At 48.7% G+C, this 25649-nt stretch overlaps 3 pseudogenes; all 3 read left to right on the top strand.

The window, feature by feature from the left end:
- The first annotated feature begins 2518 nt into the window (after nucleotides 1–2518).
- Nucleotides 2519–2646, top strand: LOC136591253 (U2 spliceosomal RNA; annotated as a pseudogene).
- A 5745-nt stretch (nucleotides 2647–8391) lies between these two features.
- Nucleotides 8392–8519, top strand: LOC136591252 (U2 spliceosomal RNA; annotated as a pseudogene).
- A 5745-nt stretch (nucleotides 8520–14264) lies between these two features.
- Nucleotides 14265–14392, top strand: LOC136591250 (U2 spliceosomal RNA; annotated as a pseudogene).
- The last annotated feature ends 11257 nt before the right edge of the window (nucleotides 14393–25649 follow it).

Here is a 25649-nt window from a genome sequence, read left to right as displayed (position 1 = left end):
TGGCAGTAAGGTGGGGAGGTATTCTCCTTGTAGTTAACTGTGGGTCCCTCTTCTCAACACACTTAGGCCTCATGTCCACGGGGAAAATCAGATCCGCTGCAGATTCTCCATGTAGAATCTGCAGCGGGTCCCTCCTGCCCCGCGGACATGAGCGCTGAAAATGGGAATAAATGAGAATAAACTCACCTCCCATCCGCTCCGTTTCTTCTCTTCGCGGCGGCGTCATCTTCTCTCGTCGCGGCCGGATCTTCATTCTTCGGCTCGGCGGATGTGCATGATGACGTCGGTGACGTGCCTCGCGCATGCGCCGGGCCGAAGCAAAATGATCCGGCCGCGACTGAGAGAAGATGGCGCGGCGCCGAAGAGAAGAACCGGAGCGTGTAAGTAAAATATGATTTTTGTGTCCCGCGGATCCGGACGGCTTCCATAGGCTTCAATAGAAGCCCGCGGGAGACCCGCATGAAAATGGAGCATGGTCCAGATTTTTTTCATGCTCCATTTTTTTTAAAATCACTTTTATTGACGATCCGCGGGTATTTATCTACCCGCGGGTGGTCAATGCATCCCTATGGGGTGCGGATCCGCGCGCGGGAGAAGAGTTAAAATCCGCTGCGGATTTTAATTCTTATTTTCCCCGTGGACATGAGGCCTTAGGCCTCCTTCCCACGAACGGATTTACGCCGCGTAAATCCGCGGCAAAAATCCGCTGCGTTGCCCCATGCTATTAGGTTCTATTGAACCTAATAGCACAATGCACACGATGCGTAATTCCACCGCGGAATTACGCACCGTGAAATCTCCCGTTGTCACCCGCAGCATGTTCTATTTGCTGCGGGTGTACGCGCTGACGGCTTCCGTTCACGCTATCTCCCGCTGCAACCAGCGGAAGATAGCGTGAAAAAACGCTTCCCCGCCTACCGCCGCACGTCATATGACGCGGCCGGCGCGTCACGTGACACGGCCGGCCGCGTCATGTGACGCGGTGGGCGTGTCACATGACGCGACGGCGGTGTGCAGGGAAGTGTCTTCACGCGATCTTCCGCTGGTAAGTATGGGGTCTCTGGGGGGCGCCGTGACGGGCTTCACTGCGTAATATTACGCGGCGGAGCCCGTCACGCTCGTGGGAAGGAGGCCTTAGGGGCCTCGTTGCTCTTTCTAATGGGCAAGGATTGGCTTTGTTTAGTGCTTTGAGAAAGGGATGAGAAGAGGTTCAGGTCCTGGTTATCTCTGTTTTGGCCACTAGATGGTGCTGTGGTGCATTGATATTTGAATTGCACTACACTTTAATGGAGCCTGCTGTCGGTCTGAGAGCTCCGGGGAGAGGACCTCCGTTCCCCCGCTGCACGTCAGAAATAGTGAGTACTGCTTTAAACTTTGCCTGGTGTTGATGTGCTGGGAGGATCACAGTATCCTCTCTTTTTTACTTTTCTGCTCTGGTCTGGCTAGTATGCCAAGCAGCCTGCTCGACTCAGGGGGGAGGGGGGGCGAGATGGCCGCTGCCTCACAGGGAGCTAGAGACTAGGTGCAGATCTTCCGGTGTGCCCGCCCGTGCTGATTGTCGGCTCTGGGGAGCAGGAGGGGGAAAACCACCAGCGTGGGGATTAGTCCAGCGGGGGATCACCCTGATGATTGTATGTGCCGCCGAGTTGCAGGTTGGTGGCCACGGCGGTATATTCAGAGGGAGGGAGCCGCGGCTGTGTATTTGCAAGGCGCTGCGGTGAGAGCGCAGGCACTGAGGGTGACAGAGCCTCCCCTCCAAGTCGGCAGGGGTTACCTTGTGCCATAGTCCTCTGCTTGGGGCTCCGTGAGCGGTCCTCGCCGGGTGTTTCTGAGCGCGGTACTTGTCGGGTTAGGGCGCGGGCCGCTGTGCAGGGCCGCGGCTCTTCGGCTTCTTTTTGGCGGCTGGAGATCACCAGGTGAGCCTTGTCCGGGCCGGTTGTGGGTTCTGGTGGGTCCCCAGGTGCTGTGCTCTTGTCTGCCTCTGTTTGGGTCACTGATTTGACCCAGAAAAGGGCTGAAAAGGGAGATTCTGTGGAGGAGCAAAACAGCGTGCGACCTCTCTCCTTGCTTGCTAAGCCACGCCCCGGGCCATAGTGTTTTTACGTCCTCCCGAAGTGGGCTTTATTCTCTGAGGAAGTAAAAACATGTGTCCTGCAGAGAATAAAGCCCCTCGGGCTCTGGACATGACAGCTCCATGCTGTCGGTGTCCGCAGCATGGAGCTGTCATCCCGGGCTGTTCGGACCCGCCCACCCCCGACATTGCGATCGGCGCTATGCAATGGATATGGATGCATTAGACACCTGCAGGTAGTAAAATACCTGCGGATGTCATTTTTCCCTGCAGGCGCGGGTCCCGCGTGCAGGAAAAAATCCGGACATGCTCCATTCAGGCGCGGGTCTCCCGCGGGGACGGCTCACCCTGGTTGAGAAGGTGTTGGGCGGGGCTATGCAAAGGTCTTCCGGCTCCCTCAGTGCATTGTGGGTGTGCCCGGAGTGCTGGCTGAGCGTGTTGCATCTGATACGTCCCCTATCTGGGGATCATATATTAAATGGATTTTTAGAACAGGGAGCTGGAAAAAGTGCTTGCTCTGTCCACTCCGCACATTGACCTGGTATTGCAGTACCTCCAGTACTGGTGCACCCCCTTTCCTACAGCAGTTTCCAAAAGCGGGAAAAAAAACTGATGAGCAAGAGGTGCAGCACAGCTGCGGCTGCTAACAACCAAGCACTTAGATTTAGGCCTCATGTCCACGTGATACATGGCGGAAGTATCGCATGATACTTGTGCGACGGCTCGTGTTTTTGCGTGATGTCCTGTAGTTTTTATTTGTACCATTTTGGAGTTTATAAGACTTTATCGCTGTTTATTATAACTTTTTTTGGAGATAGGAATCGGTTACGTGCACACTTCCCATAGACTTGTACAGGGACCCTTGGTGCGCAAATGTGCACAAAAATAGAGCATGGTGAGGTTTTGCACGCATGCGAAATGTGTGAGTAAAGAGAATTCTGAAGGCATCCATTGAAACAAATATGTTTGTGTGAAGCGGCCCTTACTGTACTTTTGTTAGCACGAATCAAGCACATTTGCAAGCGCAAAAAAACACGCAACCATGCCGCCATTTATTGAAATGGGCTCTCTTGGAGCGTTAAGGATATGGGGGCGTGGTCAGACCATGATATTGTTCCAATATCCGCCTGTAAAACCCCCTCGAGGCCTGCCCACGGCAGCAGGAACATATCTATCCTAGAATAAGATGCATGTGGCGCGGAGAGAAACGTGTAGTCCCTCTACGATCCATGCATGCACCTCCACACGTCGTATAATTCTTCTGAGTGTATGATTGGGACAATGGGTGACATGCCCCTGCCGCTCGCGGTGGAGTCCAAGGTAGGGTCCACCACTGAGTTTAGATCTCCTCCGATCACCAAATTCCCCTCTCGAATTTTAGCCACTTCGGAAAGAACATGTTTGAAGAATTTGGCCCTGCCTTTTAAATGGGAAGTAGACATTTACTAGAGTGTAGGTGGTGGCGTTAATTACGCAGACTAATATTAGAAATCGCCCGCCTGGGTCCACGTATACGTTTTTTTGGGAAAATGTAACGTTCCGGCTAATGGCTATCATTACGCCTTTCTTTTTTTTCCCTTCATTTGATGCCAGGAAAATGTTTGGAAATTTAGGGTGGTTGCAGGGGGGGTGTTTATCTCTCAGGAAGTGTGTCTCTTGGGCGAGGAAGATGTCTGAGTGGGACTTAAGAGCCTGTCTCCAAAGCATGCTACGTTTATAGGGGCTGTTCAGGCCTTTTACATTTAGGGATGTGATGCTAATGGGCATAACTGGTAGGTGGTTTATACGCTGGGGAGTCGTTGTGTTTTTTCATATTAAGTATGGTGGGGGGGGGGGGTAGGGAAGTGGCCTCCTACTGAACCTTTTATAACTATATTTGACATAAGGAAAAAAAACATCATTAACAGTTAACAAAATCAAAATATTGTTCATCCAGCGCCTATCTGCACTGGATGAATGAACCTTAGGTAGGGGTGGCATTTTAAACCATCCACTTTAGGCTCCGTAAAGGAGAAATATAACTATGGGTTCAAGACCCTTTACAACATCAATTTATGCGTGTCTGCCATGCTTATCTGATGTTTTCCAGTCTTGTTCGATTCTTGTAGGAGATTCTACCGCCGTCCTCAGAGGCTTCTGAAGGATAGGGATCCCCCATTGTTTCAGGAACGAGACGCCTTCTTCTGGCGAGGTGGCAACCTGGATGGTTCCATTTTTTGAGATCAGTAGTTTGGTTGGGAATCCCCATCTATACTTGATGTGCGCCTCTCGTAGTGCTGCTGTAACTTCTGTAAACTTTCTCCGAGACTGCAGAGTGGCGGCTGAAAGATCTGGAAATATTTGTATGTCTTCATATGGAGTCGGTAGTGTGCCTCTACGCCTTCCAACTGCCAAGACTTCCTCTTTTATTTTATGGAAGTGTATTCTTGCTAAGATTTCTCTGGGGGCTGACTCAGGGACAGAGCGTGCTTTTGGAATTCTGTGGGCTCTGTCAACTGCATATTCGATCTCGGGAAGGTCCGGGAGGAGCGTTTGGAGTAATTTGAGTATATATTGTGGAATGTCAGGGGGGGTCACAGTCTCTGGAACTCCCCTAAATTTGAGATTGTTTCTTCTGGATCGGTCTTCCAAGTCTATGACCTTCTCTCTCAAATATGCGACTTCTTCCATACTGCCATGCGCATCTACCAACTCGTTGTGGGCTTTGGTAAATTCTCCCATTTTCCGTTCAAGGTGGTCAGTTCTGGTAGCTAGGTGGTCGATGTTAGATTGTAATTGACCAGAGAGGCTCTGTATATCTTTAGAAATGTCCTTTTGCAGCGAGATTAGCATAGTCTTCAGAGCGTTTATAGTTAAGGGGCTTTCAGAGTCGGGATAAGCTTGGAGATTGTTGATAGGATCTGTCTGCGGGGGAGTTTCTTGTGGATTGTTATTTTGGCTCTTTTTTGCCGCCGGTCCTTTTGGGGAGGGGGAGGCTGGTAGGGGGTCCTGAACATTCCTTTTCCCTCCGCTTCCAGGGGAGGTGTTGGGATTGGCTGGGGTAGGCGGGAGAGATCCTGTGGAGGAGTATGGAGACAGAGCCGCAGGGCTGTGGGTGTTGGGTATTTCTTCGGTTACGGGGATGTTTGAATGAGATGTGGCGGGTTTGTTTTTGTTGCTCTGTGTGCCAGGCGGGAAGTACTCTGAGAGTCTCCTGGGGGCCGTTGCTTTAATACGTCGCTTAACCATCCTGAATAGTTAATTCTTGGATATGCGCTGTGGATTGGTCGCTATTTGTTGTATAGTGGTCTACTGGGTGGCGTATTCTTTATGGAGGCGTTGGAAGGCGTAGTTGTTTGTTAAAAGTTCCTTTAGAAGCTCATTGATGTTGAGTGGTCCTGTTATGTGTTGCTGAGGAGCCTCATGTGGCGGGTGGAGTTAGAACATAGAGTCCTGCTATTCCATCTTGAGTGCCTTAGGTAGCGCTCCTGTAGAGTTTTGAAGATTTGTTAAGTGTGGCTTTGCCTGATAAGAGTCCTTTCTTTTTTTAGAACTATCAGTATTTGCTGAGAAGAAAGTGTTTGGGATTGAGGAGTCCGCTGGGTCGCACCGGGAATTTGATATTTGCGTCTGCGAGGCGCGCGATGTATTGCTTCCTTGGGTGTTGCGGGGGCTGGGACTTGCTTCCAGGCTATTTTGTAATGCTGAGGAGGCTATATAGTGTTTTTCTGTCAGTACCCTTTGGCACAGGGTCTGTCTTTGTGGGTTGCTGACAGTTTCTATATAGCAGTCTGGCTATGCAGATATTCCTCCACAGATCACTTGGCAGTAAGGTGGGGAGGTATTCTCCTTGTAGTTAACTGTGGGTCCCTCTTCTCAACACACTTAGGCCTCATGTCCACGGGGAAAATCAGATCCGCTGCAGATTCTCCATGTAGAATCTGCAGCGGGTCCCTCCTGCCCCGCGGACATGAGCGCTGAAAATGGGAATAAATGAGAATAAACTCACCTCCCATCCGCTCCGTTTCTTCTCTTCGCGGCGGCGTCATCTTCTCTCGTCGCGGCCGGATCTTCATTCTTCGGCTCGGCGGATGTGCATGATGACGTCGGTGACGTGCCTCGCGCATGCGCCGGGCCGAAGCAAAATGATCCGGCCGCGACTGAGAGAAGATGGCGCGGCGCCGAAGAGAAGAACCGGAGCGTGTAAGTAAAATATGATTTTTGTGTCCCGCGGATCCGGACGGCTTCCATAGGCTTCAATAGAAGCCCGCGGGAGACCCGCATGAAAATGGAGCATGGTCCAGATTTTTTTCATGCTCCATTTTTTTAAAAATCACTTTTATTGACGATCCGCGGGTATTTATCTACCCGCGGGTGGTCAATGCATCCCTATGGGGTGCGGATCCGCGCGCGGGAGAAGAGTTAAAATCCGCTGCGGATTTTAATTCTTATTTTCCCCGTGGACATGAGGCCTTAGGCCTCCTTCCCACGAACGGATTTACGCCGCGTAAATCCGCGGCAAAAATCCGCTGCGTTGCCCCATGCTATTAGGTTCTATTGAACCTAATAGCACAATGCACACGATGCGTAATTCCACCGCGGAATTACGCACCGTGAAATCTCCCGTTGTCACCCGCAGCATGTTCTATTTGCTGCGGGTGTACGCGCTGACGGCTTCCATTCACGCTATCTCCCGCTGCAACCAGCGGAAGATAGCGTGAAAAAACGCTTCCCCGCCTACCGCCGCACGTCATATGACGCGGCCGGCGCGTCACGTGACACGGCCGGCCGCGTCATGTGACGCGGTGGGCGTGTCACATGACGCGACGGCGGTGTGCAGGGAAGTGTCTTCACGCGATCTTCCGCTGGTAAGTATGGGGTCTCTGGGGGGCGCCGTGACGGGCTTCACTGCGTAATATTACGCGGCGGAGCCCGTCACGCTCGTGGGAAGGAGGCCTTAGGGGCCTCGTTGCTCTTTCTAATGGGCAAGGATTGGCTTTGTTTAGTGCTTTGAGAAAGGGATGAGAAGAGGTTCAGGTCCTGGTTATCTCTGTTTTGGCCACTAGATGGTGCTGTGGTGCATTGATATTTGAATTGCACTACACTTTAATGGAGCCTGCTGTCGGTCTGAGAGCTCCGGGGAGAGGACCTCCGTTCCCCCGCTGCACGTCAGAAATAGTGAGTACTGCTTTAAACTTTGCCTGGTGTTGATGTGCTGGGAGGATCACAGTATCCTCTCTTTTTTACTTTTCTGCTCTGGTCTGGCTAGTATGCCAAGCAGCCTGCTCGACTCAGGGGGGAGGGGGGGCGAGATGGCCGCTGCCTCACAGGGAGCTAGAGACTAGGTGCAGATCTTCCGGTGTGCCCGCCCGTGCTGATTGTCGGCTCTGGGGAGCAGGAGGGGGAAAACCACCAGCGTGGGGATTAGTCCAGCGGGGGATCACCCTGATGATTGTATGTGCCGCCGAGTTGCAGGTTGGTGGCCACGGCGGTATATTCAGAGGGAGGGAGCCGCGGCTGTGTATTTGCAAGGCGCTGCGGTGAGAGCGCGGGCACTGAGGGTGACAGAGCCTCCCCTCCAAGTCGGCAGGGGTTACCTTGTGCCATAGTCCTCTGCTTGGGGCTCCGTGAGCGGTCCTCGCCGGGTGTTTCTGAGCGCGGTACTTGTCGGGTTAGGGCGCGGGCCGCTGTGCAGGGCCGCGGCTCTTCGGCTTCTTTTTGGCGGCTGGAGATCACCAGGTGAGCCTTGTCCGGGCCGGTTGTGGGTTCTGGTGGGTCCCCAGGTGCTGTGCTCTTGTCTGCCTCTGTTTGGGTCACTGATTTGACCCAGAAAAGGGCTGAAAAGGGAGATTCTGTGGAGGAGCAAAACAGCGTGCGACCTCTCTCCTTGCTTGCTAAGCCACGCCCCGGGCCATAGTGTTTTTACGTCCTCCCGAAGTGGGCTTTATTCTCTGAGGAAGTAAAAACATGTGTCCTGCAGAGAATAAAGCCCCTCGGGCTCTGGACATGACAGCTCCATGCTGTCGGTGTCCGCAGCATGGAGCTGTCATCCCGGGCTGTTCGGACCCCCCCACCCCCGACATTGCGATCGGCGCTATGCAATGGATATGGATGCATTAGACACCTGCAGGTAGTAAAATACCTGCGGATGTCATTTTTCCCTGCAGGCGCGGGTCCCGCGTGCAGGAAAAAATCCGGACATGCTCCATTCAGGCGCGGGTCTCCCGCGGGGACGGCTCACCCTGGTTGAGAAGGTGTTGGGCGGGGCTATGCAAAGGTCTTCCGGCTCCCTCAGTGCATTGTGGGTGTGCCCGGAGTGCTGGCTGAGCGTGTTGCATCTGATACGTCCCCTATCTGGGGATCATATATTAAATGGATTTTTAGAACAGGGAGCTGGAAAAAGTGCTTGCTCTGTCCACTCCGCACATTGACCTGGTATTGCAGTACCTCCAGTACTGGTGCACCCCCTTTCCTACAGCAGTTTCCAAAAGCGGGAAAAAAAACTGATGAGCAAGAGGTGCAGCACAGCTGCGGCTGCTAACAACCAAGCACTTAGATTTAGGCCTCATGTCCACGTGATACATGGCGGAAGTATCGCATGATACTTGTGCGACGGCTCGTGTTTTTGCGTGATGTCCTGTAGTTTTTATTTGTACCATTTTGGAGTTTATAAGACTTTATCGCTGTTTATTATAACTTTTTTTGGAGATAGGAATCGGTTACGTGCACACTTCCCATAGACTTGTACAGGGACCCTTGGTGCGCAAATGTGCACAAAAATAGAGCATGGTGAGGTTTTGCACGCATGCGAAATGTGTGAGTAAAGAGAATTCTGAAGGCATCCATTGAAACAAATATGTTTGTGTGAAGCGGCCCTTACTGTACTTTTGTTAGCACGAATCAAGCACATTTGCAAGCGCAAAAAAACACGCAACCATGCCGCCATTTATTGAAATGGGCTCTCTTGGAGCGTTAAGGATATGGGGGCGTGGTCAGACCATGATATTGTTCCAATATCCGCCTGTAAAACCCCCTCGAGGCCTGCCCACGGCAGCAGGAACATATCTATCCTAGAATAAGATGCATGTGGCGCGGAGAGAAACGTGTAGTCCCTCTACGATCCATGCATGCACCTCCACACGTCGTATAATTCTTCTGAGTGTATGATTGGGACAATGGGTGACATGCCCCTGCCGCTCGCGGTGGAGTCCAAGGTAGGGTCCACCACTGAGTTTAGATCTCCTCCGATCACCAAATTCCCCTCTCGAATTTTAGCCACTTCGGAAAGAACATGTTTGAAGAATTTGGCCCTGCCTTTTAAATGGGAAGTAGACATTTACTAGAGTGTAGGTGGTGGCGTTAATTACGCAGACTAATATTAGAAATCGCCCGCCTGGGTCCACGTATACGTTTTTTTGGGAAAATGTAACGTTCCGGCTAATGGCTATCATTACGCCTTTCTTTTTTTTCCCTTCATTTGATGCCAGGAAAATGTTTGGAAATTTAGGGTGGTTGCAGGGGGGGTGTTTATCTCTCAGGAAGTGTGTCTCTTGGGCGAGGAAGATGTCTGAGTGGGACTTAAGAGCCTGTCTCCAAAGCATGCTACGTTTATAGGGGCTGTTCAGGCCTTTTACATTTAGGGATGTGATGCTAATGGGCATAACTGGTAGGTGGTTTATACGCTGGGGAGTCGTTGTGTTTTTTCATATTAAGTATGGTGGGGGGGGGGGGTAGGGAAGTGGCCTCCTACTGAACCTTTTATAACTATATTTGACATAAGGAAAAAAAACATCATTAACAGTTAACAAAATCAAAATATTGTTCATCCAGCGCCTATCTGCACTGGATGAATGAACCTTAGGTAGGGGTGGCATTTTAAACCATCCACTTTAGGCTCCGTAAAGGAGAAATATAACTATGGGTTCAAGACCCTTTACAACATCAATTTATGCGTGTCTGCCATGCTTATCTGATGTTTTCCAGTCTTGTTCGATTCTTGTAGGAGATTCTACCGCCGTCCTCAGAGGCTTCTGAAGGATAGGGATCCCCCATTGTTTCAGGAACGAGACGCCTTCTTCTGGCGAGGTGGCAACCTGGATGGTTCCATTTTTTGAGATCAGTAGTTTGGTTGGGAATCCCCATCTATACTTGATGTGCGCCTCTCGTAGTGCTGCTGTAACTTCTGTAAACTTTCTCCGAGACTGCAGAGTGGCGGCTGAAAGATCTGGAAATATTTGTATGTCTTCATATGGAGTCGGTAGTGTGCCTCTACGCCTTCCAACTGCCAAGACTTCCTCTTTTATTTTATGGAAGTGTATTCTTGCTAAGATTTCTCTGGGGGCTGACTCAGGGACAGAGCGTGCTTTTGGAATTCTGTGGGCTCTGTCAACTGCATATTCGATCTCGGGAAGGTCCGGGAGGAGCGTTTGGAGTAATTTGAGTATATATTGTGGAATGTCAGGGGGGGTCACAGTCTCTGGAACTCCCCTAAATTTGAGATTGTTTCTTCTGGATCGGTCTTCCAAGTCTATGACCTTCTCTCTCAAATATGCGACTTCTTCCATACTGCCATGCGCATCTACCAACTCGTTGTGGGCTTTGGTAAATTCTCCCATTTTCCGTTCAAGGTGGTCAGTTCTGGTAGCTAGGTGGTCGATGTTAGATTGTAATTGACCAGAGAGGCTCTGTATATCTTTAGAAATGTCCTTTTGCAGCGAGATTAGCATAGTCTTCAGAGCGTTTATAGTTAAGGGGCTTTCAGAGTCGGGATAAGCTTGGAGATTGTTGATAGGATCTGTCTGCGGGGGAGTTTCTTGTGGATTGTTATTTTGGCTCTTTTTTGCCGCCGGTCCTTTTGGGGAGGGGGAGGCTGGTAGGGGGTCCTGAACATTCCTTTTCCCTCCGCTTCCAGGGGAGGTGTTGGGATTGGCTGGGGTAGGCGGGAGAGATCCTGTGGAGGAGTATGGAGACAGAGCCGCAGGGCTGTGGGTGTTGGGTATTTCTTCGGTTACGGGGATGTTTGAATGAGATGTGGCGGGTTTGTTTTTGTTGCTCTGTGTGCCAGGCGGGAAGTACTCTGAGAGTCTCCTGGGGGCCGTTGCTTTAATACGTCGCTTAACCATCCTGAATAGTTAATTCTTGGATATGCGCTGTGGATTGGTCGCTATTTGTTGTATAGTGGTCTACTGGGTGGCGTATTCTTTATGGAGGCGTTGGAAGGCGTAGTTGTTTGTTAAAAGTTCCTTTAGAAGCTCATTGATGTTGAGTGGTCCTGTTATGTGTTGCTGAGGAGCCTCATGTGGCGGGTGGAGTTAGAACATAGAGTCCTGCTATTCCATCTTGAGTGCCTTAGGTAGCGCTCCTGTAGAGTTTTGAAGATTTGTTAAGTGTGGCTTTGCCTGATAAGAGTCCTTTCTTTTTTTAGAACTATCAGTATTTGCTGAGAAGAAAGTGTTTGGGATTGAGGAGTCCGCTGGGTCGCACCGGGAATTTGATATTTGCGTCTGCGAGGCGCGCGATGTATTGCTTCCTTGGGTGTTGCGGGGGCTGGGACTTGCTTCCAGGCTATTTTGTAATGCTGAGGAGGCTATATAGTGTTTTTCTGTCAGTACCCTTTGGCACAGGGTCTGTCTTTGTGGGTTGCTGACAGTTTCTATATAGCAGTCTGGCTATGCAGATATTCCTCCACAGATCACTTGGCAGTAAGGTGGGGAGGTATTCTCCTTGTAGTTAACTGTGGGTCCCTCTTCTCAACACACTTAGGCCTCATGTCCACGGGGAAAATCAGATCCGCTGCAGATTCTCCATGTAGAATCTGCAGCGGGTCCCTCCTGCCCCGCGGACATGAGCGCTGAAAATGGGAATAAATGAGAATAAACTCACCTCCCATCCGCTCCGTTTCTTCTCTTCGCGGCGGCGTCATCTTCTCTCGTCGCGGCCGGATCTTCATTCTTCGGCTCGGCGGATGTGCATGATGACGTCGGTGACGTGCCTCGCGCATGCGCCGGGCCGAAGCAAAATGATCCGGCCGCGACTGAGAGAAGATGGCGCGGCGCCGAAGAGAAGAACCGGAGCGTGTAAGTAAAATATGATTTTTGTGTCCCGCGGATCCGGACGGCTTCCATAGGCTTCAATAGAAGCCCGCGGGAGACCCGCATGAAAATGGAGCATGGTCCAGATTTTTTTCATGCTCCATTTTTTTTAAAATCACTTTTATTGACGATCCGCGGGTATTTATCTACCCGCGGGTGGTCAATGCATCCCTATGGGGTGCGGATCCGCGCGCGGGAGAAGAGTTAAAATCCGCTGCGGATTTTAATTCTTATTTTCCCCGTGGACATGAGGCCTTAGGCCTCCTTCCCACGAACGGATTTACGCCGCGTAAATCCGCGGCAAAAATCCGCTGCGTTGCCCCATGCTATTAGGTTCTATTGAACCTAATAGCACAATGCACACGATGCGTAATTCCACCGCGGAATTACGCACCGTGAAATCTCCCGTTGTCACCCGCAGCATGTTCTATTTGCTGCGGGTGTACGCGCTGACGGCTTCCGTTCACGCTATCTCCCGCTGCAACCAGCGGAAGATAGCGTGAAAAAACGCTTCCCCGCCTACCGCCGCACGTCATATGACGCGGCCGGCGCGTCACGTGACACGGCCGGCCGCGTCATGTGACGCGGTGGGCGTGTCACATGACGCGACGGCGGTGTGCAGGGAAGTGTCTTCACGCGATCTTCCGCTGGTAAGTATGGGGTCTCTGGGGGGCGCCGTGACGGGCTTCACTGCGTAATATTACGCGGCGGAGCCCGTCACGCTCGTGGGAAGGAGGCCTTAGGGGCCTCGTTGCTCTTTCTAATGGGCAAGGATTGGCTTTGTTTAGTGCTTTGAGAAAGGGATGAGAAGAGGTTCAGGTCCTGGTTATCTCTGTTTTGGCCACTAGATGGTGCTGTGGTGCATTGATATTTGAATTGCACTATACTTTAATGGAGCCTGCTGTCGGTCTGAGAGCTCCGGGGAGAGGACCTCCGTTCCCCCGCTGCACGTCAGAAATAGTGAGTACTGCTTTAAACTTTGCCTGGTGTTGATGTGCTGGGAGGATCACAGTATCCTCTCTTTTTTACTTTTCTGCTCTGGTCTGGCTAGTATGCCAAGCAGCCTGCTCGACTCAGGGGGGAGGGGGGGCGAGATGGCCGCTGCCTCACAGGGAGCTAGAGACTAGGTGCAGATCTTCCGGTGTGCCCGCCCGTGCTGATTGTCGGCTCTGGGGAGCAGGAGGGGGAAAACCACCAGCGTGGGGATTAGTCCAGCGGGGGATCACCCTGATGATTGTATGTGCCGCCGAGTTGCAGGTTGGTGGCCACGGCGGTATATTCAGAGGGAGGGAGCCGCGGCTGTGTATTTGCAAGGCGCTGCGGTGAGAGCGCGGGCACTGAGGGTGACAGAGCCTCCCCTCCAAGTCGGCAGGGGTTACCTTGTGCCATAGTCCTCTGCTTGGGGCTCCGTGAGCGGTCCTCGCCGGGTGTTTCTGAGCGCGGTACTTGTCGGGTTAGGGCGCGGGCCGCTGTGCAGGGCCGCGGCTCTTCGGCTTCTTTTTGGCGGCTGGAGATCACCAGGTGAGCCTTGTCCGGGCCGGTTGTGGGTTCTGGTGGGTCCCCAGGTGCTGTGCTCTTGTCTGCCTCTGTTTGGGTCACTGATTTGACCCAGAAAAGGGCTGAAAAGGGAGATTCTGTGGAGGAGCAAAACAGCGTGCGACCTCTCTCCTTGCTTGCTAAGCCACGCCCCGGGCCATAGTGTTTTTACGTCCTCCCGAAGTGGGCTTTATTCTCTGAGGAAGTAAAAACATGTGTCCTGCAGAGAATAAAGCCCCTCGGGCTCTGGACATGACAGCTCCATGCTGTCGGTGTCCGCAGCATGGAGCTGTCATCCCGGGCTGTTCGGACCCCCCCACCCCCGACATTGCGATCGGCGCTATGCAATGGATATGGATGCATTAGACACCTGCAGGTAGTAAAATACCTGCGGATGTCATTTTTCCCTGCAGGCGCGGGTCCCGCGTGCAGGAAAAAATCCGGACATGCTCCATTCAGGCGCGGGTCTCCCGCGGGGACGGCTCACCCTGGTTGAGAAGGCGTTGGGCGGGGCTATGCAAAGGTCTTCCGGCTCCCTCAGTGCATTGTGGGTGTGCCCGGAGTGCTGGCTGAGCGTGTTGCATCTGATACGTCCCCTATCTGGGGATCATATATTAAATGGATTTTTAGAACAGGGAGCTGGAAAAAGTGCTTGCTCTGTCCACTCCGCACATTGACCTGGTATTGCAGTACCTCCAGTACTGGTGCACCCCCTTTCCTACAGCAGTTTCCAAAAGCAGGAAAAAAAACTGATGAGCAAGAGGTGCAGCGCAGCTGCGGCTGCTAACAACCAAGCACTTAGATTTAGGCCTCATGTCCACGTGATACATGGCGGAAGTATCGCATGATACTTGTGCGACGGCTCGTGTTTTTGCCTGATGTCCTGTAGTTTTTATTTGTACCATTTTGGAGTTTATAAGACTTTATCGCTGTTTATTATAACTTTTTTTGGAGATAGGAATCGGTTACGTGCACACTTCCCATAGACTTGTACAGGGACCCTTGGTGCGCAAATGTGCACAAAAATAGAGCATGGTGAGGTTTTGCACGCATGCGAAATGTGTGAGTAAAGAGAATTCTGAAGGTATCCATTGAAACAAATATGTTTGTGTGAAGCGGCCCTTACTGTACTTTTGTTAGCACGAATCAAGCACATTTGCAAGCGCAAAAAAACACGCAACCATGCCGCCATTTATTGAAATGGGCAATTAGTGTAATTAGAATAATACATGTTCTGCCCCTGCAGAAATGCACGAGAAAATAAAGGGGACTGCTTTTTTTTTTTAACAAAATGCGCATGCAAAATACACTTATGTGAAGGAACTCGCTGCAATCAGCGGGTTCTACTGACGTGTATTTAGCATGTATATTTTTCATGCATAATATGCTGCGCAAATACATCTGTGTGAATCTGGCCGAAGAGCCCACGGTGGTATGCGTAAAACGCTGCGTCTCTGCGGTGAGAACACAGTCGTGGACATGAGCCCTAAGGCTGGAGCTCTATGGAGTCTTTCGCCATGACATGGGTCATGTGACCAAAGATCGCTGTGCAGCCCTGTGAACTTGCATTCTCAAATATATCAATGGGGTCGCGCAAGTTCCCACAACCTATAGATTGCTTAAACCTCTACGAGGTTGGATTTTTGCAATATATTGGTCGCAGCTACTTGTGAGTTGTATCGCAACTCCATTGTCTTCAGTAAGGCCGGTTGCACACGACCGCTTCACATTCCGAATGCGGGATACCACTGCGGAATCTGGCCGTTAACCCAGACGGTGACCCTGCGTTCCTGCAGAATCTGCAATGCGGATGACCGCGAGAGTGAAGGAAGTAGCAGTAGTATGTATCTTTCAATGCATGTGATTTGCTGCGGATCCTCCGTGTGGACGACGACTGTGGATTGAACAATAGGAAACCGGTGGTGTGAAGCCGGCCCGAGAGTGTGAGGTCGCAGGGCTATACAGCAATCTTGGTCGCGTAGCACTAGTCTCATTGCATGACTACGACTCCGCCGTTCATGGGAGCTCAGTGCTTGACCATCTCCGTCAGCTCGACAGAAGTGAATGGAGAAGTAGTCACACGTTTAAAGAAATCTCATCCATATAATGTTGTCTCTATTGTATATATTGTTATTATGCTGTCTCCATATGTGTATATGTCTGTATATATGTGTGTGTGTGTGTGTGTGTGTGTGTGTGTGTGTATGTGTATGTATATATATATATATATATTTTTTTTTTCTTTTTCTTTCCTGAGGAAGCGAAGCATGCCTTGAGGCTTGTGTTCTGGATGTTTTAAAACTCTGCTAAAACCACTGATTACCAATGATCTATTGGTGGGCAATTAAAAAAAAAAACAGTAATGGAGCTAAAAGTGATGTAGAAGTAGTAGCCGTGAAAAGGAGTGGAGGTTGGAGGGGTCTGTAGAGGGCCCCAAGCTAAACTTATGCACCCGAGCCCATGAGCCTCTATCTACGCCCCTGCTCTGGGTAATATGCAAATAAGGGAGCTGGCATGAATCCTCCTTAGGGAGAGCAACTACAAACTGAGTAAGCAGATGCACCTGGCCATGCACGCTCCTCTGGGTAATATGCAAATAAGGGAGCTGGCATAAATCCTCCTTAGGGAGAGCAAGTACAAATTGAGTAAGTAGACGCACCTGGCTGTGCACGCTCCTCTGGGTAATATGCAAATGAAGGAGCTGGCATGAATCCTCCTTAGGGAGAGCACCTACAAACTGAGTAAGGAGACGAACCTGGCCATGCACGCTCCTCTGGGTAATATGCAAATAAGGGAACTGGCATGAATCCTCCTTAGGGAGAGCAAGTACAAATTGAGTAAGTAGATGCACCTGGCCATGCACGCTCCTCTGGGTAATATGCAAATGAAGGAGCTGGCATGAATCCTCCTTAGGGAGAGCACCTACAAACTGAGTAAGGAGACGAACCTGGCCATGCACGCTCCTCTGGGTAATATACAAATAAGGGAACTGTCATGAATGAAAATAAAAGCTGATTTTTCTACGAAAAAGTTATCCAATGTGCTGGTCCTCCTTCTGAAACTTTCCTAAACACTCTGCTCCTCACACAGCTGCCCGCCTGCTCACCCACTTACTCAGCCACCCCCTCTCTCTCACACACACACTTGCTGTGTTCAATTTGTCTTATTGGTCGAAAAAGACATTACATTAGATTAGATTTGAGTATTTAATTCCTTTTTTTTTTTTTAGCAAACGTACAGGTTCCATCACAATACTGTAACAAACAGTAACTGAACAAACCTTCGGAGAAACATACCAATTGTCCAAATAAGATATCTTTATCTATTAAAGTAGGAGTGAAAAAAAGCAGGAACAGTGTGTTGCCTATAGATGTTTAGAGATGTATTAGGCAATAACTATGCAAACCCACGGAACTAAGCCAATTGCAGGGAATAGAGCCTCCTGAGTGTGAACAAGCTGGTGATGCCACCAGCTGCTTCCTTTCTGTAAGTGAGTGGAGCTACTGAAGAGAGGAGCCGCTCCAATCTAGTCTTGTGGAGCTAGTGAGCGCTATATTACCTTCAGAGGGGAAGGATGGGTGGGACGCTGTTGGATCCTGGGGGGGGGGTGTTGGATCCTGACAGTCATCAAAGGGATGACAAACAGCTAGAACTAGAAGTAATAGATGCAATATAGACCATCCAACATAACACTGATACATATGGTTGGTGAGGAGATAAACTGCTATAGGCGTGCCGCGCGCCGGGCACATCCGCCGGGCCGAAGAAAGAAGATCCGGCCGCAAAGAAGAGGAGACCTGCCCGGTCCGCTACGGGTAAGTTATTCTTATTTTAGGTCTCCCGCGGATCCGGACGGCTTCCATAGGCTTCAATAGAAGCCTGCAGGAGCCGTCCCCGCGGGAGACCCGCACCTAAATGGAGCATGTCCATTTTTTTTCATGCTCCACATTTTTTTTAATTCACTTTTATTGACCATCCGCGGGTATTTATCTACCCACGGGTGGTCAATGCATCCCTACGGGGTGCGGATCCGCGTGCAGGTGATCCGCTGCGGATTTTAATTCTTTTCCCCGTGGACATGAGGCCTAAAGGCTCTGCATATCCAAGTGATTCTGATATTGTTTTTTTGCCACATGTTGTACTTCATTTAGGAGGTGAAAATAGTCTGATAAAATTAGTGTATATTTATTAAAAGCGTCAAAATTGAGAAAAATTTTAAAAAAAACGTAATTTATTTTCAGCCGCAATATCTCAAACATGTGCAAACATACTGTACAAATCTTTGATAATGGAGACCCCCTGTATGTCCCGTGTTCAGAGATATACCCATTGTGGCCCTAATCTTGTGTCCGTATGCACAATGGGGGCCAAACCGAAAGGAGCAGCCGGTGGCTTTGTGAAGTTATTTTGCATGAAAGTGTTTTAGGCCCCATTGCCCACTTGTGGAGCCCTTGAGCGGCTTTGGAGAACCCCCACAAATGACCCTGTTTAATTGTCTCTTTATTAACAATTTTCCATTACAATCAAAAGAGAAAAAGAGAAAAAAAAAAAGGGACTTTTCATATTGTTAACATACAGAAAAACTGGAGAAAGACAAACCTCTAATAAATGGAGGCAAAATACTAAGTGATCAAAAGTATGGACCCAAAATGGGGCAAAAAGCTCGTCACGTAGAAAGCAAGGCCTCACATACCTCTGACCGGGAAAGATGCAGAAGTTATGGGATGCTGAATGCGGGGATGGGAAAAGAACTTCCAAAACCAAGTGTTGTGTTTGATATGGAGATAATCTGCCCCCCGCAGGACACAATGTATCCGGGCATTAATGCTGGAATACATCACAGGCGTCGAGAGATGGGAAAATAAGAACTACACTTCACCAGGCCTCATATGGCCATGTCCTCAAGGGGCTTCCAAGAAATACATTGACCCCTGGGGAAGGGGGGGACAAACACAGGGCAGTCAGAATATGACAGTCATGGGACCAGCCCTCCGGAACAGGACCAATGCTCTCTACAGGTGCCAGGAGCAGAAGAATGATGATGTCATCATCCGGCTCCACTACATACACCGCGTCGGCCGACACTCCACCCCTCCCACAACAGGCGTCCGGCAGTGTGAAGGGACCACACAGGCGCCAGGAGCAGGATGATGATGTCATCATCCAACTCCGCGCCGGCCGACCCTCCACCCCTCCCACAACAGTTGTCTGGTAGTGTGAGGAGACCACACGGGTGCCAGGAGCAGAAGAATGATGATGTCATCAACCAGCTCCGCGCTGTACACTGCATTGGCCAACCCTCCACCCCCTCCCACAACAGGCAGTGCGGCAAGGGAGTAACGCACTCCATGCACAGTCTTTATATGGTGGGGGCCTCTGAGTTCCCTCACCGCAGGGGCCGGTTTGCAATTGTGACACCTGACGGTACACCTATGCTTTTCCTAAAGGCACACAATCTGCTGGTCAGTACGATTAAGGGCGCCCACCCACTGGCGATTTTTTTCCCTGCGAAATTCGCAGCATTTTGTTCTCTGCAGGGGTCTACGGGACTTGTAATGTTAAAATTGCGATCGCGCAATTGAGAAAATTAGTGTATATTTATTAAAAGCGTCAAAATTGAGAAAAAATTTATAAAAATGTAATTTATTTTCAGCCACAATATCTCAAATATGTGCAAACATACTGTACAAATCTTTGATAAGATATATATTTCCATCTGTTTACTTTATTCTGGACGCACATTAGAAAAACAGGAGACGTACAAATTTTACATTGATTTTTAACATTTTGAGGAACACTTTTTTTTCCTGCACCAAGCCAAGATTGCAAAGTCTCATGGGTGTCCAAATGATAGATCCCCCCACAAATGACCCCATTTTATAAACTACACCCCTTAATGTATTCACTGAGGGGGTCAGGAGGATTTTTACCCCACAGGTTTTGTCAAGAATTAATGCAATTTGGAGGGGAAGAAATTAAATTTCATATTTTTGCAAATATGTCATTTTAATTTTAATGATGGGCTTTTTTTCTATATTGCACATGAAGATGAGGATTGGCACCCCAAAATGGAGACCCCCCGTATGTCCCGTGTTCAGAGATATACCCATTGTGGCCCTAATCTTGTGTCCGTATGCACAATGGGGCCCAAACCGAAAGGAGCAGCCGGTGGCTTTGTGAACAGTTATTTTGCATGAAAGTGTTTTAGGTCCTATTGCTCACTAGTGGAGCCCTTGAGCACATGGGAGAACCCCCACAAATGACCCTGTTTAAAAAACTAGACCCCTTAACGAATTCCTCTAGGGCTGTGCTGCGTATTTTGACCCACAGTATTTGAATGAATCTGAGCAAAGCAGAAGGAAAAAAGTTAAAGTTGTACTACCTCTAGCTTGGATACAAAATGTGAAACAGATCCTGTTGTATCGCCTCTAGCTTGGATACAAGACGTGATATGGGTGGGCAAGCTGCCACTTGGGATGCATTATGCATTGACACTTGGGGGTCAGGATAACAGCATGCTGACAATAGAGGGCAATGTATAGCTTTATGTCTTTGGTGATGTTAAATTCATTCTCTGTGGCTGATTTTACACAAGTGAGCACTATATCAGCCCGAGAAACTCAAACCTATATCTCGCATGGCAAATATGCGAGTGTGTCTGCCAGTGCAGTGCGCCTTGTAAGAACAATGCATTGCGATGTGTGTATGTGTCTAAAATATATACACATACATACACACATACATATACAAACACACACACACCGCTGTAGGAGCAACTGTAAGAAACAAAATAAATGGTGGGAATATGGCGGCCGCCTGATCTTTCACGCACATAGTATTCATAGGGGAGGTCCTATATTTTCTCGGTCAAGTATTAACGGGAGAGAATACTGCTGGTGAAAACGAAACCACAGAAAGCTTAGGCTTAGTTTTGTCCCAATATACGGCCGTGACAATCACCAGCGATGCTTTTTTTTTTTAGAGGATTAAATCGCATCGCTGCCGCGCACATTAAAAACCACATGTTTTTGTTTAACGCGCAAGTCGGTAGGACTTTCCAGTGTTAACATTGCAGCGCATATTTGTCGCCTTGTGATGCGATAAAACGCAGCCTCCATAGGATTACATGGGAGATTTTAAAAAACGCACTGCGCAGAAGGACACAGCAGGCTGCGATTTTCTCTCTCAACATCACATCAGTGAAAACCTTGCTGAAGGGAAGGGAACCGTCGGGAATCATTGGCTGCGAAATCTGCTTTTTTTTTTTTCAATAACCAACGCATCGGTTAAAAATGGCGCGATTTTACCCGCCGGTTTGAAACCACCCTAGAGAAAAATAGGGCAAAAAGATGGAGAACTGGGAGGTGACCCGCTAATCTCTATGGTGCTGTAAGTTTGGGTAAATCCAATAGGTGGTGCAACACGTTTCTGTAAAACCAACAGAGGGCGCTGCAATGTTACTGTAGAAACCAATGGACAGCATGGCAGGTAGCTATACATAAACTATACAAAATCTGATTGGTTGCTGCTGCCGCCGCCATTTTTTTAAAAGGTACGCTCAGTTCTTTCATAGAGAACAAGAAGGTAGGTACTTACAATTCAGGTAGGTAGGTTCAGTTTGGGCCTGGGAGAGACTCCAGTGGAGACTGACGGAAAAATGGCTGCTTACAACCTGTGGTCCTTGTTTCGGGTGCGTGTGTCACCATCGATCTAATGTATCTTACTGCATAGATATATATCTAGCTATAAAAATAGATAGTTATATATCAATATAGATATTTCTAAAAATATCTAGCTTTACGTATAAATTTAAACTTCTATAGTTATAGTTTTGTAAGGCTGAAAACAGACATACAGAATTTGTATTATTATCAGCATTATTCTTATAATTGCCATTGATGTTATTCCAGGGTCAGGTAATACACTGCATGAGGCTTTGACCAATTTTTACTATTTTAGGTAAAAAGCTGCATTGACTGCACTTCTGCATTTAGTGCGATATGGTAGGACTGCAAGCAAAGCCTGAGACAAGATCTTGGTGCGCCCCATGACAATACATATCAGGTAGGTATCCTGCCCTAGAGGTATGAAGGCACCATACAGCAGCACTCATCTGTAATCCAACCTGCAGGGACATTGTGTGCTGCTGTAATGCCCCAAAGTTACTGTAAGATTCTATTGCTTTACTGGTTTTTGCTTTTTTTGGTGTTTTTTATCTTTCATCCCAGTGCTACAAAGACCGAGGACAGAAAGCTCTGGCACTGAAATACTGTGATGAGGCTTCAGCCATGCCACCTGTTACTAAAGAGGTGAGGACTGTCAGTAGTAACGTGGTAACACAATTCAACTGTTATTTCAGCCATTGATTTACTGACCTACTCCACTGCTTACTGTATTGATTCTCTAGAATAGAGCCTCCATAGCCGCCTGTTCCCCATCTTCTATACTAGAAGCTAGAAGTGGTACAACGCAGTACTAGAGTCCCCTTCCCTGTCCTTATCTTATCTTTTATCCAAGCTACAAGGCGTACAACAGGGTACTAGAGCCTCCATTCCCATCTGTATAACCTCTTGTATCCAAGCTAGAAGTGGTACAACAGGATACCAGAGCCTCCTTGCCCACGTTTCATGTTTTGTCACCAGCTGCTTCCTTTGGGTAAGTGAGAATAGTGAGAATTTTGGCCCATGTGAAAGGGGAATTACTGTATGCTAAACTGTTCACTTCATTTTCATTACCTTCTATGACATTTATGGAAATGACACGGCACAGATTATTGTTAGGGGTTCCATCACACTCCCCTTCTGTAGCCGCACCGCCTCCACGCTCCCCTCATGTAAGCCCACTTTCCTAGTGTAACCGTATTGTCACCACACCCCCCTTAGGTAACCATACCGTCTTCACACTCCCCGCATGTAACCATACCACGGTTCGAAAAGTGTCATAATAGAGCCTTAAAGGGGTTCTGTCATTAAAAACAAAAAAATATACTGTATACTTACCTATTGCTCCCCAGGGAGCCTGCTTACCTCTTCTTCTTATCCCAAATCTTCTCCTGGAGCCGCTTGTCACTTCGGTCACGTGACCTCCAGCAACCCGATTTTCCTCCATCCGGTCAAAAAGTGTACATTGCGCTACCTTCCGCTTCCTTCACTAGTGACGTATGCGTACATTGCCTTGTCAGGAAGCGCGGAATGAAAGCAGCCGTGCGAGACAATGGCGCGACTGCGCACGTGCGAACCCGGCACACGACTGCGCATGCAGCTATCCTGGAGATAGCTATAGTCTATGGAATATACACGGGCTTTAGCCTTGGCAGTCGTCGTCTTTAAAATCTATGTATAGCTACCTCCCATGCTGTCCATTGGTTTCTACAGTAACATTGCAGCGCCCTCTATTGGTTTTACAGAAACGTGCTGCACCTATGCTCCCTTTAATAAATGATCCCCAAATAGGGGACGTATCAGATGCAACACGCTCAGGCAGCACTCCGGGCGCACCCACAATGCTCTGAGGGAGCTGGAAGACCTTTGCATAGCCCCACCCAACGCTTTATCAACCGCGCCCTCCCCCTCACATCCTCCTCAGTCCTTCCTCTTGCACCGTGCTCACGCATCCTAGGCTTGCAGAGCCTGCAGGACTCGTCACCTCCCTACGCAGGATGGTTAAGCAGACGATGACACTAGAAGCAAGCACTAGTTTGCCTCTGAAGGTGCGTCCGTCGGTCGTTTTGAGAGATCTCTTTTGGTGGACGCATTTCGAGTGGGGACGGACGGAAACTTTTTCCCAAAAAAAGGAAAATTGGCTTCGAGCCCATAGGGCTTTATTGGCTTCCCCTGGGCTGGCATTAGTAGACCCTAGTAAGAATAACTATAGATCAGCATGGTCATCTGAAGAAGTTAAAATGTACAGCAGGCCTTTTTTTTTTCCCGCCATACATAAATAAATTCATCCATCCATCCATAACTATAGATTATATAGAGAAATAAATCTTGCTATTTGTATAGCGATAGATAGATAGATAGATAGATAGATAGATAGATAGATAGATAGATAGAGTGAGTAAATTATAGACATACATTATATCCAGATGATAGATTTTAGATTATTTATATCTGTGTAGATTTTATCATCTATATTAATTATATAATAGATCTATGGATTATCTATCTATCAATCAATAGATCTATTATATAATCAACATACATTATAGAATCTACATATATACATAATACAGCTTTATGTGTTTGTGTATGTATGTAGATATATAAATATATATATATATATATATATATATATATATATATATATATATCATCTAAAATCTATCTTTAATCTATATGCACAAGATCTATAATTCAGATATAATCTATATCTATAATCTACATAATTAATAAATAGATAGATTCATTCAGTCATACTCATTCATTCATACATACATACATACATACACACTGTATGCAAATGAGCCAGGTGTCTGGCAGGCTGGTGTCACTGCATTGTGATGTCATCAATTTAGAAGTATAAATACCGGACTTGGCAGCCATGTTAGTCAGTCTCCGCTGCAGCTCGTGGACTGGAGGTGGGGGATCCCCTATCTCCTCCGAGAAGCCACAGAACTGGACCCTTTTTATTTTTAGCAGAGTGCATTTTTAATGCAGCACACAAGGGGGAGACAGCGGCCTACCAAAATCTACTGGGTCATATGACGTGGCTGGCGGTGGGCGGGGAAGCGGTTTTTACTCTATCTTCCGCTGTGCTACAGCGGAAGATAGCGTGACGCACTGCTTCCATTGACTAGAATGGAGGCCGGCCGCGCGTACACCCGCGGCAAATAAAGCATACCGCGGGTGAGGTCAGGTGATTTCACGGTGCGGAATTCCACGATGGAATTCCGCACCGTGAGCATTGAGCTATTGGGTTCAATAGAACCTAATAGCTGCGGGCAACGCAGCAGATTTACGCAGCATAAATCCCTCCGTGGGAATGAGCCCTAACTTTAGCCAGCAGAAGGCGCCATAGTATAAGGCAGAAAAAGAAAAGCCCCATGGCAACCCAAATCCAAAATTGGATTGCAGAGGGTTAAAGAGGCCCTGTCCTTTTTAGAACGACGGGGGTAAAATCATACGTCCTGATCAGCCCCGCCCCTGACACGTTGGCGCTTTGCGATAAATAAGTGGGTTTTGTGTTGCAGTTTGGGTACCCAGTCTCTAAAAGGTTCGCCATCACTGATATAGAGGAAGCCCCGACATGTTGGATACACATGGGAGTGCAGCGCCAAAAACGCATGGAACCGTAGTAACAGTGTGAAAATGGCCTTATAAAGATATATGTTTACATTTAGGCTGGATTCCGATGAGCTTACGCATATTTGCACAGACAAAGAAATAACACGCAACGATTATCTCAGCTAGTGAAATAGACAATTAGTATAATATGCGTTCTTTCCCTATGAGAATGTGCGAGAAAATATAGTATGCTGCGTATTTTTTTGTGCGATCGAAATGCACATGGAAAATACGCGCCTGTGAACAAACCCATTGAAATCAATCATTTCTATTTTCTGTGACTTTCGTAGGTGCAACTGCCCCAGAACAAATGGAATCCTGTCCCCTTCACCAGCAGTTTACACTCCGTGCCAGTGCGCGGAAGTTTGGAAATTGCTACGAGATGACAGGCGCCGCCCGATCTTCACCACCTAAATCAAGTACAACATGTGGCAAAAAAACAATATCAGAATCACCTGGATATGCAGAGCCTTTAGGCCTCATGTCCACGGGGAAAAGAAGAATTAAAATCCGCAGCGGATCACCCGCACGCGGATCCGCACCCCATAGGGATGCAATGACCACCCGCGGATAGATAAATACCTGCGGATGGTCAATAAAAGTGAATTAATAAAAATGTGGACATGCTCCATTTAGGTGCGGGTCTCCCGCGGGGACGGCTCCCGCAGGCTTCTATTGAAGCCTATA

The sequence above is a fragment of the Eleutherodactylus coqui genome, unplaced genomic scaffold (assembly GCF_035609145.1).
Source record: "Eleutherodactylus coqui strain aEleCoq1 unplaced genomic scaffold, aEleCoq1.hap1 HAP1_SCAFFOLD_72, whole genome shotgun sequence".
Lineage (NCBI taxonomy): Eukaryota > Metazoa > Chordata > Amphibia > Anura > Eleutherodactylidae > Eleutherodactylus > Eleutherodactylus coqui.
This window is presented reverse-complemented; position numbering and strand designations above follow the sequence as displayed.